The sequence below is a fragment of the Pyxicephalus adspersus genome, chromosome 12 (genome assembly GCF_032062135.1).
Source record: "Pyxicephalus adspersus chromosome 12, UCB_Pads_2.0, whole genome shotgun sequence".
Taxonomy (NCBI): domain Eukaryota; kingdom Metazoa; phylum Chordata; class Amphibia; order Anura; family Pyxicephalidae; genus Pyxicephalus; species Pyxicephalus adspersus.
The window spans coordinates 4,793,814-4,805,649 of record NC_092869.1 but is presented as its reverse complement, the minus strand read 5'-3'; the positions used below and the strand labels follow the sequence as shown (position 1 = coordinate 4,805,649).

The window sequence follows — 11,836 nt, the reverse complement described above, 5'->3', positions numbered from 1 at the left end:
AATATGAGCAATTCCCACCATCCAATGGCTAAGTCAACAATCGCCTTACGTTTCCAGGTCTGTATAACTGCAGGGCCCATTATGATTGGTTCCTCCCAACCCTGTGTTGCATTTTTCAGTCTGTACACCTACTGTTTTGACTATAAGGGGTCCCTACCACCCCTGAACTAAGTTCTAGTTTTGTACCCCCCTTATGATGGGCTCTCACCATTCCTAAGCTGAGTTTCCAGGTTGGCCTTCTGTTCCCATTATGAGGAATTCTCACCATCCCTGGGCCAAGTTCCCACTTGTAACAATAGTGTCTAGAAGGTGACAACCCTTTCACCGGGCAGACGGATGCCAGCACAATCTTCATTATATCAGACTTCCATCCTCCAAGGACATCATAATTCAATTGTTCTCCGACTATCAAACATTTGAGTTACATTTTACCCCCTCAGGTGGGCATTTACCTTTTCATCTCCAATTTGGCCCCCTCCTTCCCTACACCTCAGTGTCTACCGCCTACAAGACCCACTGAGCACCATTCCCGAGGACGGCTGAAATCGGACACCTCCCAGGTAATGACTTCCTCTGTACACGGTGTCCCGCCATGTGCTGCACATGGGAAGTGATAACACGGCTCAGCTATGTACAAAGAGTAAACACACGTCGGAAGTTGTGTAACCGGGCAATCACATTACTGGCAAGGCTGGCATGCAATCTGTACGGCTGGGAAGGGTTGGGTAATAACGTCTGTTTGGACAGGGGCGTGCACTGAGAGTTGTCTCTCCTCTAATCAGCTGGGCAGCACACCTGACCAGATTTTGCAACTGGGGTGGGATTGCCATGTGCAATGGGCATTAAAGGTGTATTATCAATTTGGCACACATGGCACCCTCAACCTGATCCAAGCCCGGTGGCCGTAAAAACGACACAAGGATGGGGAAAACATACAGCAAGAGGCGTGTATGGAACCCTGTGTTCAGTGTAATTGATGGAGTGCCATGTAAAACTTTCTACCTGGAGATCCTGCCACTAGCAGCACTACCTGTTGAAGTTTGCAATGTTTCGGTTTTGAGTCCCAATCACCTAGCTGCAGTTGAGCTCCTCCAGTTGACTGTTGCTCAACAAATGGTGGGCAATTCAATGGGCAGTTGTAGGTGCTGACAACGCTGCTGCCATTTGCAAAGTATGGGCTTGGTGTTGTCAGGCTGGAAGAATATCCATATATGGATTTCTAGGCTGCTGGCTTTGATCATGTCTGTACTGGGGACCCATAGGAGTCACTCTAATTAGGAGACTTCCCTTCGGTCTGTACACCTGCTGTGCCCATTATTAGGGTTATTCACCATTCCTATGATCAGGTCTGTACACCTGCTGTGCCCAAAAGTGAATTTCCACTGCTGATTATTCGACATTCATACCAAGGGAATGTAATATTGACTTTATTCCAACCTGTTCTGCAACATTGTTGCCTAGTCTCACATGTGCTGCTCTACTTTCTTTGGGTACAATTACTGGGTCAAATCAGAGGGACACCTAGGTGTGCCAGTAGTGCCAGCTATGGTAGCCAGATCCAACAAGTCTTTATAATTTACCACAGCAGGGCGGGCCATGGCTGCTATACAATTTTATCACAGAAGCTGTGGATCGGGTTTATCATTAACTGGCTGTAAAATTTCCCATTGTTCTGGTTACTTTGAAACATGTGTGGTGACTGGGTGCCACGCCAGCAGCAGGCGTGGCTGGTTACACTATGTACAGAGCCAAATAGGTCAGGTGGCATCATGGGATCTTCGTCTTCCCGTTTAATGGCTCTTACATTGTGTGCAAATGCAATGTGTGATTGGTCAACGTGATGATTTAGGCCCATGAGGTGTGTGCGACAGCCAAGGCTTACAGGAAGTGGGTTTAATGACATGGGTGTCATGCAAGCAGATGTGGCAATATTTTTACCCTAAACCTTAAAATATTCTGAAAACCGCCCATCCTACTTGTACCCATCGAATCTCAGCTTTACACTATTGTTCACCCACCCCCTCCATAGAGCAGAACCACACTCAGACGTTCCTTCCATCGCTGGAAGCGTCAACCACTGTCCTTCAAAGAATCCCTCACAATTTAATACCCCCACAATGTAGAGACACAGTCATGGACAAAGCCAGTTAACTAATCTCTATGTGTTCGGGATGCGAGAGGAAGTTTACACAAGAACATACAAACTCCATGCAGTTAGTGTCTTGGCAGAGGGTCAAACCTGGGACTACAAAGGTTAGCCAACACGGAAAGTAGATGGTGCACACAGGTACGCAGATAATAAAATAAGTTGTGTAACTGTAATAAACTTCAGACTGTTCAAATTGTTGCATTATTAATAAAGTTGTGTTGAAGGTTTATGGGGTTTACATTACTTGTATACTATACATATATAGTTTTTTGGGGCATTTTAGTGGAAATGAAGAGGTACTGCCAATTGTATGAGCAACAGGGACTCCAATGTGGGGTTGAATCTTCCACAATAGTTCAATGGGGGAAGCTAGTTGGTAGGAGAGCACATGGGAGGTACATGGTACAACCAGAAGGTCATCAGACCACCACACATACACTATATGGCCAAAAGGGGCTCTAGTAAAGGCCACTGGTCCACCATGACTGACCCTACCGAACATCTTCCGGATGGATTGTAAGCTTGAATGTTGCACCATGACGGAGCCTCTATGTACAAAGCCTGCTCCATAAAGACTTTGTATGAGCAGGTTCATGGTGTGGAACTTGAGTGTCCTACACAGAGTCCTGTACCTCAACCCTACTAAACAACTTTGGGATGGAGTGGGACCTCTAATGTTGCACCATGACGGAGCCCATATGGACACACCAGTTCTATAAAGACTTTGTATGACTAGGTTGGTGGTGGGGAACTTGCCCTGCTTGTTCCTCCGTAGTACTTGGAAGATACGCCCTACTAAAAGAGATTGGTACAATTGTTCAGGGACAACGATTGGCTAGGCCTTTTTATCTCCTTCCAAAAATGCCATTTTATTTGGCTGCTTCCAACCAAAACCAACCAATACCCCAACACTAAAGATTCCAAAAATGCATTGAAAGTTCTCCAGAACCTCTTCCATACCTTTGGATAAAGTATGAAAGGAGCAGAACCCCAGTTAGGTGTTTCCTGCCAATCGAGAGGATTGACCTTCTCTTTTGGTCTTGGAGACCATTGTCACTGATGGGAAATCCAACATTTTCAGGTGACAACTGTCTCAAAGGGGCTTCCTGTTGTGTCATTGGGTCAGGAAGTGAAATATTCTCGTGGGGACAGGGACATGGCAATACCAGATTTTAACCCTGCTCTGTCCAAAGCTAATAGAAAAGTTCTGGCCATGAACCCAACTTGGTCACCAGCAGGATTCACCATAGAAGCTGTGATCCTGGGGACCCTGTGTTATCCCGGAGCCCTCTTCTGCTAGAAACTTTGAAGTAAAGTCAGGTTGTACAACATTTGGTTGCCCAGTAGATATGGACAATGCCCAGAACCCTCATTACAGAACCCAAGTCACTACCGGACCCAGACCACACATCAAGTCAATGGTTTGCACCTCACTGCAGGTCACTAACTCATTACATTGAAGCCCATAGTATAACATCACAGCCAGTAATCTAAATACAATCTACATACAAATTCCATGAGTAATCTTACTGGAATCTCGGGTTTCCTTCTATAATTCTTCCAGATCTGGTCAGGAATTCAGCTTGAAACTTTATGCAGGAATTTCCTGTAATAAAGACTGGTCACTCCTGCTCTCACTTTATGTACAGGTTGACTGGTCTTGTCCCCGCCCCTCATAGTTTTCTGCACACAGCATTGGGTAGGTGGAGCTAATAGGCCCCTCCCACCGCTCTTCTGTACAGCACAATGATGATGTCACTGCTACCTTTACAAGATCATTTCTGGCTTTGCAAAAGCATTTAAGGAATAAATATCAATGAAACGTTTTAACAAACGCCTAATAAACACACAGGTGTACTTTATAAGCCTGGTGATTGCTTGATTACAAGTGTCCTACGGGTAAAGCGTTCTTTTTGGGTACTTGCAAGTACCGGCTCATCCGACCACTGGGTCCTTGAGCCCCTCGCTGAGGAGCAAAGCACCCTGCGGTCACTCGTATTACCCAATCAGAATTCAGCATGCTATAGACAGTTGTATGATGGACCTCATTTTGTACATCGCCACCGCCGTGCAATACACATATAATAAAACGCCATTGTTAATATTGATCTATGGAGCTCCCGGAGTCACCTGACCAATGCAGATCAGAAAATGCGATTGGTATTTAATATTTATCGTACAAATTGCGCTCACCTCCAGTCTGAACGCCGTCTGTCTGTCTGTAGCCGGTCTAGAGTGCTCTTTGTTCTGTCTGAATTTTGGGTGGTGTCCCCAGCTGCAGCAGTCTCCTCCCAGGCACCGGCTGTCTCTTTGGAATATGGACTCTGGTAGCAAGGTGTCTCGGAGAGGTCTCTTTTTTGGAAGTGAGGGGGTTTTAGTGGTCTCCTCCTTGTCCAAGACGCCTGTAGGTCTCTTATAGATCAGGCGTCTGTCTCAGCAGCAATTAGATGACTCAGCTGATGACTGTCTCTTCTGTAGCAGATGTCTCACAGCAATGATTTTTTAGGATTGGTGTCTAATAAAAGCGATTGGTCGGTAAAAGATGTCTCCCCGGAACAGGCAGTCTCTGCTTCAGTGGATGTCTCTCCAACAGTAGGGCTGTCTGTCCTTGTGATTTGCAGGATGTCTCGGAGGCAAATGACTACAGATAAATTAATATTAACGGCTGTCTCTTTTATCAGATAGCTGTCTCTTGGTCTGAATAAATGTCTCAGCACTGGTAGCGTCTGTCTGTTGTCACCAAAGAGAGTTGGATGTCTCTGGTTTGGAATGCAGAGGTCTCTTGGCGTAGGAAGATGTCTCAAGCAGTCTCTTAGTGCTGGTGGCTACCACAGCTGTCTCTTGCTAGCTGGCACTCCCTGACCCTCTCTCTTGCTGTCAGAGGATGTCTCGATGGATATATGCGGTGAATGCACCTCGGACTGTCTCCTGGTGCTAATAACGATCTCTTGGCATCAGTGGATGTCTCTGCCTTCTGGTGCCAATGGGCGTCTCTCAATGTGAATGTCTTTAGTTTTCTAGGTCAGTCTCTTGATGCTAGTAGCTGTCTCTTACCATCAGTGGATGTCTCTAGCAGTCTCTCAATATCTGCAAATTTCTGTGCTTCTGATCCCACTGGCTGTCCCAGCTTTAGGTGTCAATAAAGACTTCCAACAGTCTCTTGGAGCTAGAGTGATGTCTCTTAGTATCAGGATGTCTCTGCTTCTTGGCACCAGTGATGTCTCTTGATTTGAATGTTCCTAGGTGTCTATATAGGTCTCTGACAGTCTCTTGATTCTAGTAGATGTCTCTGCTTCTTGGTACCAGTGGATGTCTCTTGAATCAAATGTCTTTAGGTGCAGGTAACAGTCCCCGACAGTCTCTTGGTGCTAGTAGATGTCTCTTAGCATCAGTAGATGTCTCGTCTCTCGATTTAATTGTCTTTAGGTGTCTATATAGGTCTCTGACGTTGCTAGTAGATGTCTCTTATTATCAATGGATGTCTCAAGCAGTCTCTCAGTATCCTCTTCCTTCCAGGATGTCTCTCAATGTGAATGTCTGTCACTATGTCTCCAGCTATTGATAAATGTCAGATGCTGCTCCTAGCAGTCTCTTGTCTCTCCCTCCCAGCCTGTGCAGTGTCCCCTCCCTGTGTCAGCAGCAGTCTCCCTGTGTCAGTGGCTGTCTCGAGGTCTCAGCGGATGTCTCAGGCAGCTTTGTATCACTCACACAGTCACACGTGCGGCTCAGCACGTGCCGGCCTCCATATACTCGTGTCTGGGCTCTGATTGGCTGCTCGCTCCCTCCCAGCTGTGTCGGAAAACACAAGGCGCGCCCGGTGGACTGGCTAAAGAAGGAGATGGGCGGGGATATGTGGGCGGGGAGGGCTTCTGATTGGTTGGCAGGCTGCGCATCTGTCTCCGCCCATACATGTGGACTGAGCAGCAGTCCTAGAAGCGCAGGGATGCAATGTGCAGGAGCTGGGAGGAGATCGCTAGGGATGGCCATTCACAGGGCGATATGCTGATCAACCTGTTCAATTGTAAATCCTAAGAACATTTTAATATAACAATTTGTAATCATTATTTATTCTTGAATTTATTTTAATTTTAAGTCGATTTGTGGTCAGCAATCCGATAAGACGAGACGATGGTCTATGTATGTTGGGTCGATGGTGGCGTCTGGTTGCGCTTTTACTCTACCCACCTCCGGACCACAAATATTTGTTTGATATTAAATCCAAACATCGGGTGAAAATAAAAATACTTCCAGCTGGTGCAGAGTATAAGAGCTGGCCATACACCATACAATCCGATTGTACGATCACCATCAGATTTACCAAATTAGTAGCTAGAAGGCCCTTGTGATAAGTGAAGGCAGATCCGATGATCACCGTTTAGTGGCAGCCGTACATCTGCAATCTGGCCTTACATTTTTTCCACAAAATTTCCGAAACTAGGAAACAAAGATTTCCCTGATCTGTCCAATAAAGTTGTATCTAATAAGGCAATCTATTGCACTAGATAGTGGTTGGTAGATCTAAAGGGGATTGTACAATTAGATGTGACTTACACTTGGGTATTGCAGAGAAATGTGTGCCTTTGTCTCTTCATTCAGCCCTTTTCTTGCTTATGTCAAACTGTCCTGCCACTGGCCTGTTTTTACAAGCATGTATCACAAGACTTATAGTTTATTTTTTGAGGAAACACTCATCTGTGCCTTGTGTCTCTGCATTCCGGTCTGTTGTTGCAGATGGCAAACTGTCCTGCCACCAGCCTATTTTTTTACACACCTGTACCTGATGTCTAATGCTCACACTTTGGTGTTGAAGGAAAATTCCTCCCTTTGTCTTGTATCTCCATTTGGGCCTGTTCTTGCTGATGTCAATCTATCCTGCCATTGTCCAATTTTTATACACCTGTGTCTGAGGTTTATGTCTTATTCGATTTTGGTTTTTTGAAAAAACAAACTGCAGATGCCAAACTGTTCTGACAATTTTTATACACCATCAGTGCTTTATGTCTCCACGTTTGAGTATGTTCTGTCCTGCCACTAGTCATTTTTTTATACACCTGTATGTGATGTCTGATGTTCTCTTCTTCTAGGAATACCCGTCTGTGCTTTATCTCTCCACGTGTATGTTCTGTCCTGCCACTAGTCAGTTTTTTATACACCTGTATCTGATGATCTTAAAAAGCACCTGCCTATTCCTTTTTTCTTTGCACGTGGGTCTGTTGTCCTTACTGCCAAACTGTCCTGCCTGCCAATTTCTAGAATCGTACCTGAGGGCTGAAGCTTTAACGTTTTTGTAAAAATTGGGGAGATGAGGAATGTGAAAAACATTGAGAGGTGACGTGAAATGTTTTTTCACCTTATTTTACTATTATACAATTTTTTAACACTACTAAACAGGTGTCACAGATCTCCACAGGACTGGGGGATCTGTGCCCTCTTCTGTGTCACTTTTTTCCAGCCAGTGGCAACCCAGGAATCCCATTCACTGTTTACTTCCTGGTCTGAATCATGTGACTCCCTGAGAGCTGCTCCTTTACCCCAGAGGTCCAGGATATTCAGCAGATGTGCTCCATCTAGTGGCGAAAGTGTAAACAGCACCTGAACTATCTTAGCTCCAGCACTCCCTCTAGTGGTGGCGTTTATGACCTGCTAGTCACATGGTTTCTCCTTGTCACATGACTTCCCCCATACATATGGAACTGACTGACAACAGGATGTTGATAAACAAGGAGTTCTTCCAAGCTCTGGTTCCGGGACCCAGTTTGTGCATCCTGACATTTCAGAATACTGCCCCTGGCTCTGTCCTGACCATTCTTGATTGCCATCTAGCATGACTCATCTGACTATGTTTTTGCCTTCCGCTCTTGTACTACGCTCTTGTACTACCTAGTCAGCAATCACCAGCCCCCGCGTGTATGGGGGCATCGACCTGGGCAGGCCAGACTACTTCCCCATCTGTTGCTGCGGTGTGTTATGGTTGCTTTAATGAAACACTTTTTACATAAAGTTTTTCCAAAAACAGCCTTGGCTGGAAAGGTCCAACACTTCTCTTTGGCAGGCCTCCAGTGGTGCTCATATGTATGAAGATAATCCCAATCCTGCCTCACGTAATTTTTCTGTGGTGCCACCCCCTGTATAAGTAACGTATAAGGAAAAACAGGAAAATAAACTGGGGTTATTGGATCAGTTTGGCTAGACATAGTAATCCCTATAGCAAGTAGAAGTACAAAGCACGTCTCGTGTACAAACCACGTATCGCATCCCAACGCGTTTCGCCGATAGGTTTCCTCAGGGGATGTATGGAGCACATTTAGCAATTTTTCTTTGGGTAGGAAAAGAGGGGTTTCCTTGATTGCAAAGGGTCCAACATTCAGTAGGAGACAAAAGCTATCCGCTTCTTGCAGGACACATCACTGAGATCAAACCTGGGACTTTTCCTTTTGCCTCGTACTGAATATTGAACCCTTGCAATGAAGGAAACCCCTTTTTTTCCCCCTGAAATACTATTTTGCTAAACGTGCTCCATACGAGGAAGTCTATTGGCAAAACGCGTCGGGCATGAGATGTTGTTTGTACTTCTATTTGCTATGGGGATTACTTTGTCTAGCAATCTGGTCTACTATGCCAATTATGAGATGTAATGGGTAAAGACTAAATACTATCACACCGTATGTACCACAAGTTTGTGAATTATTTTTAAAATTTGCTCACAATATAATTGTGCCAGTCTTTTTTCCTGTGTTTCTTTTCATAAAAGGAATAAATAGATCTTCCATGATAATGGTGATGGTTTCTTTGGTGTCACAGAGTTCAGTGGACCCGTTGCCTCACCGGGCAAGAAACAAGCAAGACAGATGGTACGAGCAAACAGCAGCATGGGGCTAATGGTGGGAACAAATGACGACCAACCAATCCTAAAGAGAGCCCAACTACTAAATGGGAAACAGAGCAATGACTGTCAACAGACGGGGGTAATACACTACTAATATGGATGGACACGGACAAACTAAGTAAAAAGGAATAATCCAAAGCTTGAACAGGCAGAAATATTATTATTACACAGTATTTATATAGCGCCATCATATTACACAGCGCTGTACAAAGTCCATAGTCATATCACTAATTGTCTCCCAAAGGAGCTCACAATCTAATGTCTCTACCATAGTCATATGTCAATAATAGAGTCTAAGGTCAATTTTAGGGGGAAGCCATTTAACCTTACCTGCATGTTTTTGCAATGTGGGAGGAAACTGGAGTACCTGGAGGAAACCCACACAGACACCGGGAGAACCTGCAAACTCCATGCAGATGGTGCCCTGGCTGGGATTTGAACCTAGGCCCTAGCATTGCAAAGGCCAGAGTGCTAACTCCTGAGCCACCGTCCTGCCAAGCAGATCACTGTCCTAGGAATGATCAGACACAGGCCATCAGTCTATTTAAGCTTTATAGGTAAGGATATAGGTGTCCACAGAAGAGGCCTGGGCTGCGGTACCTGGAAAAGATCAATAAATCACAAAGAGCCTGATTTATTAAAGCTCTCCAAAGCTGGAGAGGATAAACTTGCATCAGTGAAGCTGGGTGATCCAGCAATTCTGGAAAAGATCTGGCCCAGGATTGAAAACATTTGCTAGGAAATAACAAATGACTTTAAGAAATCCTTTCCAGGTTTGCTGGATCACCCAGGTTCACCATTGAAAGTGTATTTTCTCTAGCTTTGGAAAACTAATAAATCAGACACAATGTCTCAATGCTGATCATTACACGATGAATACTTTTGGTTTGGAATGGTCTGTACATGAAGCTGAGCAGGCAGTAAATTATGAACAGTGTTTTAATAACAAATAAAGTGAATTATATATGTGAAAGAACAGTGAAACAGTATCAGTTCAACCAGAATGAATATCCAGCAAGCAAACAAACTAAGAATATATACAGAAGGAGAGGAAGCCAATCACGCAGTGATAAGGTTAGAAAATACCACTATAAGATCTTCTGATAGCATTCCTTACCCTGCTTACATGATCCAACATATATCTTCTGAGGTATGTTTTTTATCTAACTTTATTATTATACTTGATTAATAATATCATATTTGATCATTACTTTAAACTATAAAATGAAAACCATAAAAATACCATTATTATTTTCTCATTGATCTATCATAGGTTGAAGATATATAAAAAAATAAAACCGCAGTCAGTATACATATTTAAATCTTAGGTACGCCATGTTGTGGATTAAATGTATATTACATAATTAAGATATATTCTGTGATACTATAAATATATATAAAAAAGAACTTCATTTTTTTAAATATATTTTTAGATACCTCCATCTACTAGAACTGGATTAATTATTAATTATTGCATCATTAAGATAGCCATCCAAGTAAGAATTATATTTCCTAAATATTTTCTTTATCTTTATCCCAAAACATTAACATGTTTATTTACACTTGCGATTATTTTTCATATGAAATTGTAGAATCTCCAATCGAGTCATTTCCCCCTTTTTGTGACATTTTCTGGGTTGAATGAACTCCTCCACCTTCCTCCTGTGAGGTCAATATACCAAGTAAGTCAAGACTATTTAGATGAATCTGCTTATTTCAAAATGGTCAAAATTGTAAGAATACTGTGGAAATTCTATACTATATTATCATTAATGTAATTTCTAGGGTCTCGGCAATCCCCTGAGGAAGCCCGTTTAGGGCGAAACGCGTCGGGAGAAATCATAAGTACAGTACTGACCCACATCTTGGACTCTTTAGTGAGAGTCATGGTTAAACATTGCCATGGCCTCTTTTACCAATTATGTTTCTAAGAAGTATATGTTTTCATTATTAAAATAAAAGGTTTTATGTCATGCTAGACTTATTTTCTGCCATATAGAGCCGCTATCTTTCCACTTTCTCTCCTAAGAATTTATACATTCAAGCTAGAATTGAACAATAGAAATAGCATAAGGTCAGAGGCAAGGACCAGACAGTAGGATAACAGGGACAAAACAGCAGCGGCAGGGCTCAGAGGAATCAAAGTTCTGGCCAGGATAAGAAGGTGAGTACCTGATAAATCCTGCTAAAGACCGCCACCTGCTGGCAAATAGAAAATGTGCACCATAGTCTGTGCACACAATGCCATAGTCACATACTGTGTGTCTATATACTGTATATGTGAAAGAGCATTAAAAACAGTGTCAGTTCAACCAGAATGAATATCCAGCAAGCAAACAAACTAAGAATATATTAGTATTTGTATTATTATTAATATTATTATTATTATTAATAATAATAATAATATTATCATTATTATTATTATTAATAATAATAATATTAAACAGGATTTATATAGCACCAACATATTATGCAGCACTATACATTAAATAGGGGTTGCAAATGACAGACAGATACAGACAGAAGGAAGAGAGAACCCTGCCCCGAAGAGCTTACAATCTAAGAGGTGGGGGAAGTAACACACAATAGGCGGGTACATTCAAGCTAAGATGGAACAGTAAAAAAAGCACAAGGTCAGAAGCAAGGATCAGACAGCAGTATAACAGGGACAGAGCAGCAGGGCTCAGAGAAGTCAAAATTCTGTTCTAGGGTAGGCAGCAGTGTGAAATATTCAAACCATAGGTGTGAGCCTGAGAAATGCTGCTAAAGACTGCCATCTGCTGGCAAACAGAAAAGTTGCA

General features: G+C 43.2%; 1 protein-coding gene across 1 annotated transcript in view; it reads right to left on the bottom strand.

Annotated features, from left to right (window-relative positions):
* The window catches only part of CIART (circadian associated repressor of transcription), a gene marked incomplete in the record, with an annotated part of 17,608 nt that extends 11,753 nt beyond the window's left edge, over positions 1-5,855 (bottom strand). Inside the window, 1 exon segment of the mRNA XM_072427547.1 lies at positions 4,343-5,855.
* Positions 5,856-11,836: the final 5,981 nt, after the last annotated feature.